The sequence below is a fragment of the Bidens hawaiensis genome, unplaced genomic scaffold (assembly GCF_021521415.1).
Source record: "Bidens hawaiensis isolate Kalapana, Puna unplaced genomic scaffold, B.hawaiensis_p1.1 tig00035049_1, whole genome shotgun sequence".
Lineage (NCBI taxonomy): Eukaryota > Viridiplantae > Streptophyta > Magnoliopsida > Asterales > Asteraceae > Bidens > Bidens hawaiensis.
In genome coordinates this window covers 145,422-155,183 of record NW_027496089.1, presented here as the reverse complement: position 1 = coordinate 155,183, position 9,762 = coordinate 145,422, and positions in this window count along the sequence as shown.

The following is a 9,762-nucleotide window of genomic DNA, read 5'->3' as shown; positions in this document are numbered from 1 at the left end:
ATGGATGTTAAGACCGCATTTATGTATGGTGAAGTAAAGGAAGAGATTTATGTTGACCGGACACCGGGTTTTGTTGATCCTAAGAAACCAAATCATGTCTACAAGCTAGACAAAGCGTTATACGTGTTACATCAGGCTCCTCGAGCGTGGTATGCTACATTGACCGTGCATCTTCTTGATCATGGCTACAAGCGTGGAACCATACCAAACCTTGTTCTAGAAAACTGTCGGAAAAGATTTGATTCTCATTCAGATCTATGTCGATGATATCATTTTTGGATCCACCAGCGCTGAGTTGTGCACATAATTTGAAGGTGTAATGAAGAAAAGATTTGAGATGAGTTTGTTGGGTGAAATAACATCATTTCAGGGGCTACAGGTTGGACAAAGCTCGGCAGGAATCTTACTACATCAAGGGAAGTACGTTGAGGATATGCTGGAAAAGTTTGAGCTTCAAGATTCCAAGAGTGCCAACACTCCCATGGCATAAAGACCACTACTGTCATCTGATCATGATGGGATTCCTGTAGATCAAACATACTATCGATCGATGATCGGGTCTCTGATGTATCTCACAGCTAGTCGTCCTGACATCATGTTTGCAGTTGGCTAATGTGCTCGTTTCCAGGCTAATCCTAAACTATCTCATTTAATTGCTGTTAAACGTATTTTTAGATATCTGAAGGGACAACCGAAGTTAGGTCCTTGGTATCCAAAAAACTCATACTTTTATTTATATGCTTTTGCTGATAGCAATTATGATGGAAATGAGATTGACAGGAAATCAACGTCAGCTGGTTGCCAGTTCTTAGGAGACCGTCTTATTTCATGGCAGTGTAAGGAACAACAGACGGTGTCTACCTCGACCGCCAAAGCCGAGTATGTTGCCGCTTCCGCTTGCTATTCTCAGGTCATCTGGATGCAAAACCAATTGCTGGATTACGGTTTGGAATTTCTTAACACTCCTATTTTTGTGATAATGATGCGGCCATTGCAATCGTGAAAAACCCCGTTCAACATTCTAAAACCAAGCACATCGATATTAAAATCTGTCGGAACAGCAAAATTTAATGTGCTTGTGGGTTTTTCTCAAAATTCTTCGTTTCGAGATTGAGTCTTTTTGGGTGTAAATTTGTACATTCCTGTATATCTTTGCACAAATTTAGGGGGAGAAAAATCAAAAAAGACAAAAATAGTGTGTGTGCGTTGTCTTCATTATTAAAAAAATTCAAAAAGTCAAAAATAGTGTGTGTACGTTGTCTTTTGTTTTTTTTTTGGTCTCAAGATTCATTCTCGCTTAAAATTATGTTGGTTGCTCAAGTTTGAAGGACATATACTCGTATATGGTTGGTCCGGTGTTCAACTTGTAGTTTCACAAGATTACCATTTACCCAACGACTGAAAGCACCCATGGCGATTATGATGTGTTTTGTGTTTTGTGTTCCTTCACTTAAAACTATGTCAGTAACTCTGAGCTGGAGGGACGTGTATGCTCATACATGTTTGGTCCGGTTAACCACTTGTGGTCATACAGGATAGCCATTTACCCCAAAGCTTAACAGTGATCGGGGAGACTGTATTCTTAACACATGTGTTTTTATGTAACTCCCTGGGAAGTGATATTATTATTCAGTTAACTGCTTTTTTGAAGCTTCAAAATATTTTCAAATGATAATTGATTCCACCTTTGGAAAATGATAGATAAATTGTTTTTGTGTGCCTAACGGGTGAAGTTATTAAGCTTAAAAGGCTCTAGAACAGTCATTGATTGGTATGGTAGCTTTCTTTGATGCGCAAAAGTTGAAGTGATATAAACTAAATTTGCTGAACTTATTGTGGAGAGTCATTTTGAAGAAATGTGTGTGTCTTCATATACATCTCTCCGAAGGATAGGCAGAAAAGCAATTAACCAGTCATACACGAGCCTGTTAGTGTCTTGATCACCAAAAATACTGTGTTATTAAGTTATTATTATTATTAAGTTGCAAAAAAAATGTACAAAGGGTTATTTGAGTTATTTTATTCTATTAAAATTATTTTAAAAGCTTAAAGGGTCAAACTAGAACTACAAAGATGGGGACACACAAATAAGTCTCATGTCTCGAATGAAAGGCTTGTCAGTTCACTGGCTTGTAAGTCCAACGTTCAACCTTAAAGCTTAAATTTTGGTTTATATAAAAATCTTTTGATCAAGCACTAGGGGGTTGGAGTCAAATTGGGGTGATCTGGGGAAAGCCAAATACGTTTTTAGAAGAAATAGAAGTTGTCACACCCTCAAAATCCACTAACGGAGTTTTACCATCAGAGGGTGTGAACTAATCGGATTGGAATCATTAGTTATAATCAAACACTATGTTCAAAGTTTTCAAACCACGAACATTAAATTTAAAAAAGTGCGGAAGCGTAAATTCATAAACCAAGTGTTGCGTCACGCAGGACGACTTAAAACCCAATTAATAACAGTTTAAAAACAAGTTTGCAAAAACGATAGAGTTCAATGAAATGCATGTTCCTATACCGCGCGCCCGCCTCGGCTACCTGAGAATAACATACTAAAAGTGTCAACACAGGGTTGGTGAGTTCACATATATAAATAAAGAAAACCATTTGCATTTAGGTGTTTGCGTTTGCGTTTTGCGTTACCATATAGTGTTAAGTCAATTATATATCAATAGGTAGCTAGCCTATAAAACAAGTATTACTAAGTGTTCGACACCGAAGCTGACTGTTTATCAATTGCCTTGCCACCATGTCTACCACGACCATGGAAAATGTGTTAGCCAAGATTACACCCACTCGACCCGCCGTCGAGTTTAGAGTTGGGTGGGGTTTTGTAAGGCCCCGAACCCGGTTGCCCTACTTTAACGTCGGATTTACTCATAAACACAGTTCTTACAAATCAGAGTTCATTAAAACTTTCGCGGAATATAAAAACTTTCATGAAACGTTACAGCAATCCAAAACTTGCCTTAATTACACATTCTTGTCTTTCAAAATAAACGTCAATTACATTAAAACGTCTTGAGTCTTCAGATGCCAGTCTCCTATTCGCCCACCATGTGCCTGCTCAAGCTGGCTGTCTCATTCTACTCACCTGCGTGCATACTAAAAGTCAGCTACGCTGAGTGAGTTCTAGTTAATCGGACGCCATACATTACATACACATACATACATATCCGAAGATACATATCCATACTTAACCAGTTACCCTTCTGTTCTTCATACATACTTACTACCATACATACATACATATCTACAATCACTAACCTCAGTCTACCGAGAGTACGTTCATAGTCCGCCGTCTATACCTGTACTCAAGGTCGTGAACACGTAAAAGGTCCGCAGTCCTTACCTATGTTCACCATTCATGGTACGTGCAAGGTCCGCGGTCCTTCCCTATACCATCCTACATCCACAACACGTACAAGGTCCACAGTCCTTCCCTATGTTGCAACCTAATTCATAGCACGTACGAGGTCCGCAGTCCTCCCCTATGCTACCACATCACAAATACAGCACGTATAAGGTCCACAGTCCTTTCCTATACCGATGCCTATCTATAATACGTATAAGGTCCGCAGTCCTTAACTACGTTGTCGTCTATTATCTGTAACACGTATAAGGCCCACCGTCCCTATCTACGTTTACATCTATCATCTACATTACGTATAAGGCCCGCAGTCCTTAACTACGCCATCACCAGCCGAGTCTATGTCCGACAGAAGCTAGAGGGATTTGCCATCCTAACTTACTATGTAGAACGTAGAACTCACATACCATTCGTGTACCTGTATACACATACTTCACATATACAATAATTACATTATAGCATAAGAACACTCTAGGCGTTCTTTACATCCTTCATTTAACAACCATACCCCTTGTCGATACGTGCAATATCCGAAGATCGTTCACGCCCCGACAAGTATTCATTTGTAATATTCATACATCTTCGATATATAATATTCGTACCTTTATTTTTAACCTGACAGTACGCGCAATATCCGAAGATCGTTCGCGTACCGACAAGCAATCATTCATATCCATCACATATATCACATATGGCATACACTTATCACTTAGGATAAATGTATTAACAACACATCGAGTATGCACACAGCCCCGAAAACATAACAAGGAATGGGGCTAGAAACTCACCTGAACTCTGCTTCTTCCTCCGATAGTTGTAAATCCCTTCTTTAACTGAGCTCGGCTGACTGTATAAGTTACACGTATCAATACTCGCCTGATTTAATCTGGTGGCCTAGTATTAGATTACTTTTACTTATCGTTTTAATTTATTTTCTAATCGAACTTGACTCTAGGCGAAGTTAAACCTTAGGCGAACTTAGCTTTAGGCGACGTTGTCATCAGGCGAACTTAGCTTTTAGGCGAAGTTGTCATCAGGCTTTTAGGCGAAGTTGTCATCAGGCGAACTTAGCTTTTAGGCGAAGTTGTCATCAGGCGAACTTAGCTTTTAGGCGAAGTTGTCATCAGGCGAACTTAGCTTTGCAGGCGAAGTTCATCAGGCGAACTTAGCTTGCAGACGAAGTTGTCGGCTGCAGCTACTGTTCGTTCTTAAATCCTTCGTTTCTTAACCAAATAACTCGATTTAGGTATCCACGGAATCGTCTGACCAGCGCCTACAAACCCCAACCATCAAATCGACCTAACATCGATGTTTAAAGGGTGCGATTTAGGCATATAGGTTACGGGTTCTTTTATCAATCGATTAACCCATCAAATCGTAACCATTTTCAGTAAGTTTAGCTTTGTTGGATTCGTTTTTACCATACAAACACAGATCTATCATTTCTATACTAATCCAAACCTAAACGAACAAGTTCTCGATATAAACGTACCGTAAATGAGTCGAACTACGAACACGAGCTGGTCTTGTTGCTTTGGTTCGTCACGACGATCTAGCACCAACAAGCTCGGGTCCTCGCCTTTGGATCTTGGTTCGGGTTGTGTGTGTTTTTGAGTGTGTAGAGATTAGGGTGGATAAACGGATGGAATGGAAAGGATTGGGGTTTAAGGGGGTATTTATACTCTCTTAAGCCCATGGGCCGAAGGCCCATATTTCCTTTTGGTCCATATCTAATCCCATCTAATTATCCTACTAAGTCTTCATATTTTGCTATTATTATTATCGTTCCACTAACTCGTTTATTTCACCCGACAAAATAATGTATTATATATTACTTTAGAAATTTCGGGATGTTACAGGTTTGTCAAACCCAGTAGTACTACTCAACAGTGACTCGCTATTATACAAATACTAAGATGTTATGAAGGACTTTAGTTGGTTCGTTTGCCACTTAGCCTTACAAGTGATATATAACTAATAACAAAATCTAAAGCGTTTTGGAGTATGTTATCTCCCCCAAGTAAAAAGCGTTTAAAAGAGTAAAAGGGGAACGTGAAACTCACTGTTTGCAAAGAATTCAAAAACAAGTCAACCGAGAGATGCGCGTCACAGAAAATCCTCACTAGCGCTCTAAAACAAGAATGAGATTTTCTAAGTATTGGAACTATTATTGAGTCTCTAGACTCGGCACATAATACCTATGCATGAGACACGTTTCGTGTTTCGTTTGTGAATTATGTGTGACTCGACAAACACATTGGTGACACGTTTCATGTGTAAACAACTACATAAGTATCAATTACTAACATTGTACATTACTAGTAATTATTCCCCACGAGGGCAATTTAGTCAAAAACATAGCAAATATCGATCAACAAACACGTTTCATGTATTTTCACATAGTTCAGCATCTAGTTTTATCAAGACAGAATTCTACTTGGAAAGATTACTCAATTCAACAGATCATAACATATCAATTAATTTACCAAAAATCGTCACATAAGCAGACATGAGTTAGATTTCCAGATCTATTTTTATTGTATTTTTATTCCACAAAGTTTTCTCACAAAGACCAAAACATTACAGTAAACTCACAGCAGTCAAAATCATGGGCAAGAGAATTATATTTGTTATTCCCATTAAATGGTAAATTAAATTAATGCAAGACCAATTGGGTTAGCTTCTTAACTCAAAATTATAACTTCCAGAAGTAGAACCAACCCATTTGGTCTTGTAGTTTATGAGATATGTTAATTTCAAAACAGCCTAACAGCAGACCTCACAATTCAGACTTGCACTTCAGTTTTGTAAAATAATAAAAGTTAACTTTTACATGTCCAAAAATTACAAATTTGGACCCTTTAGAAACTAGAATCAACCTAGTACACTGTAGTGTTAACAATTTCGACCAATTACCACATTAACATCCAGTTACAGTTGTCTAAACATCAAATCAACAATCTGTCCAGTACCAGTTTACATCAAAACTCAACATAACAACAATCTATGAATCATTATCCATGCATATAACACTCTAGACACAAGATTAACCAACCATGCATATCAATTTCACATTACACACATAGTTAGGGTTTTTCTTCAAAGTTTAAAATCAAAGAACAAGTGATTAACAAGCTACAATAACACAACTAGTTATCAATTCACTAGAAAATCATCATCAAGCATATAATCAAACCCTAAATCATCTTAATCATCAATTTTCGAGTATTAGGGTTTTGATTAACCCATTCAATATTAAAATTAACACCTAGGATGCATAGGGTAGTTGTTAATTACCTTCCTAGCACCATTAATTCTTCAACCAAACTTGAAAATCCTTGTATGTGTGTGTGTGTGGGGTTACGGCAGCCAAGGGGAAAGGAGAGGGAGAGAGGCCGATCGGGTTTGGGAGGAGGGAGGGACTGTAGGGTTTTGTTATTATTTAATAATAATTATGTTACACAATGGCCCCTCTACTTCTAGTTGTTAAATTTCTAGCATAAAATAGACTTTTGCATCTTGAGTTAATGTTCTACATATAAATATCAAATAACACATAAACCTAACACATAATTATCAAATACTTATTGTTTTGATGTTTGTCGTTTGTTCACCAATGGTTTGAGTCGACTCGTGTGCGTTTCGGTGCAATCCCGAAAGACTACATGTGTAGTGATTATCAAGCGTCATTTAAAACCCTAGTTTAAATTTAATGAGATGTGCGTTATAGATCAAGTGATCTTAAGTTTGAATTGACGGAGTTTGGATTAACGGAGTTAACCTGAAATTGACGAGTGTCACATCATTCCCATGTTGAAAGAATTTTCGTCCCGAAAATTTGAGTCAAATCGCGATGGGTGTCTGAAAAAGCAAGAAAAATTTTCAGTTTGTCATATCATCCTCTAGTAGAAAGAAATTTCGTCCCGAAATTTAATTCATACCTCTAGTGATTTCTGACGGTTTGATGGCTTTCGCGGTTTTCGGTGTTTGGTCAACCCTTCAAAAAGGTGAGGATACTTTTTCATCATTTGGTCCTCGCGTTCCCACGTGAACTCTAGTCCACGTCTCGAGTTCCAACGAATCTTAATGTTTGGAATTTTGCTGTGCTGGAGTGTTTTGGTTTCCCAATCCAAAACTTCGACTGGTTCTTCGATGAAGCGTAGCTGTTCATCAACTTCCAACTCGTCCAAAGGAATTGCTTGGGTTTCATCGGAAAGGCATTTCTTCAAATTGGATACATGGAATACATTGTGTACGCCACTGAGTTCCGTTGGTAAATCCTGTCGGTACGCTACCGGACCAATGCGCTCAGTTATCCGGTAAGGGCCAACGTATCATGGATTGAGTTTGTTTCGCTTTCCGAAGTGAACCACATCTTTCCAAGGTGAGACTTTGAGTAATACTTGGTCGTTCACTTGAAATTCAAGAGGCTTTCGGCGCTTGTCGGCGTAACTCTTTTGGCGATCTCGTGCTGCTGCCAGGCGGTTTCGAATTTGGCAATCTTTTCAGAGGTTTCAAGTACTAATTCTGGACCAGTGATTTGGCTATCACCCACCTCTGCTCAGCAGAGAGGTGATCAACACTTTCTTCCGTACAACGCTTCAAACGGCGCTACTTTAATGTTGGCGTGGTAGCTGTTATTATACGAAAACTTTACTAAAGGTAAGTGAGGTTCCCAACTTTTTCCGAAATCCAAAACGCATGCACGCAACATGTCCTCCAAGGTCTGAATGGTGCACTCACTTTGCCCATCCGTCTGAGGATGATATGCTGTGCTCATATCAAGGCGGGTGCCTAGTGCACTCTGTTGTGACTTCAAGACGTGCGAAGTGAAACGGAAATCTCGATCAGATATGATTGAGACAGGCACTCCGTGTCTAGACACTACTTCTTTCATATAGATGCGAGTCGGTCTTTCCATTTTGTCTGATTCCTTGATTGCTAAGAAGTGTGCAGACTTAGTCAATCGGTCAACGATCACCCAGATGGTATCACATCCCGTCGGTGTTTTGGGTAATTCCATGATGAAATCCATGGAAATGTGTTCCCATTTCCACGTTGGAAGTTCCGGTTGCTGTAGCAGACTAGATGGTTTCTGATATTCCACTTTGACTCTTGCACAAGTCAAGCATTTGCTCACGTAGATGGCAATGTCGGCTTTCATGTTTGGCCACCAGTAAAGTGCTTTTAGGTCATGGTACATTTTATCCGAGCCAGGGTGGATGGAATATCGGGACTTGTGTGCTTCGTCCATCACTAGGGTTCTCAACTCTCCGTATCGAGGAACCCAAATCCGGTTTTCGAAATATCAGACCCCATCCGATTTGGTTTCAAGTTGCTTGTTCATGCCTCGCATGAGTTCTGATGGGAGATTATCATCTTTCAAGACTTCGAGTTGCAAATCGCGAATCTGATCGGGTAAGTTGGCGTGAATCGTGAGTTGTAATGCTTGCACTCGTCTAGGTTTATCGGTTTCTTTTCTGCTGAGAGCATTGGCCACTACATTGGCCTTGCCAGGGTGGTACTTGATGGCACAGTCATAATCCTTAAGCAGCTCGACCCAACGACGTTGTCGCATGTTCAGCTCCTTCTAATCGTAGATATGTTGGAGGCTCTTGTGGTCGGTGTAAATGGTAAACTTGGTACCGTACAAGTAATGCCTCCATATCTTAAGAGCAAACACCACAGCTCCGAGTTCCAAATCATGGGTCGTGTAGTTCTTCTCGTGAATCCGTAGTTGTCGAGAGGCATAGGCTATAACCTTCTCGTGATGCATCAACACGCAACCGAGACCATGTATCGATGCATCACAGTACACTTCAAAGTTTTCCGTTCTCTCGGGAAGGGCTAGGATAGGGGCGCTACAGAGTTTGGTTTTCAGCAGTTGGAAGGCAGATTCCTGCGCGTCACCCCAATTGTACTTAGTACCCTTGTGAGTCAAAGCGGTGAGGGGTTGAGCAATCTTTGAAAATCACTCGATGAAACGTCGGTAGTAGCCAGCCAGTCCTAGGAATTGTCGCACCTCAGTCGGAGTCTTAGATGCTTCCCAGTTTTTGATGGCCTCTACCTTGCCGGGATCGACATGGATACCATTCTCATTGATCACATGTCCTAAGAAGTGAACCTCGCGAAGCCAAAATTCGCATTTCGAGAGTTTAGGGTACAGTTGTTCCTTCTTTAGCAATTCTAGGATCTTCTTCAGGTGTTCTTCGTGGTCGGTCTTGTTCTTGGAGTAGACGAGGATATCATCAATAAAAACAATCACAAACTTGTCGAGGTACGCCTTGCATAATCGGTTCATGAGATCCATGAATACGGCTGGTGCGTTGGTTAAGCCAAAAGGCATAACTGAAAACTCGTAGTGACTGTACCGAGTTCTAAAAGCCGTCTTT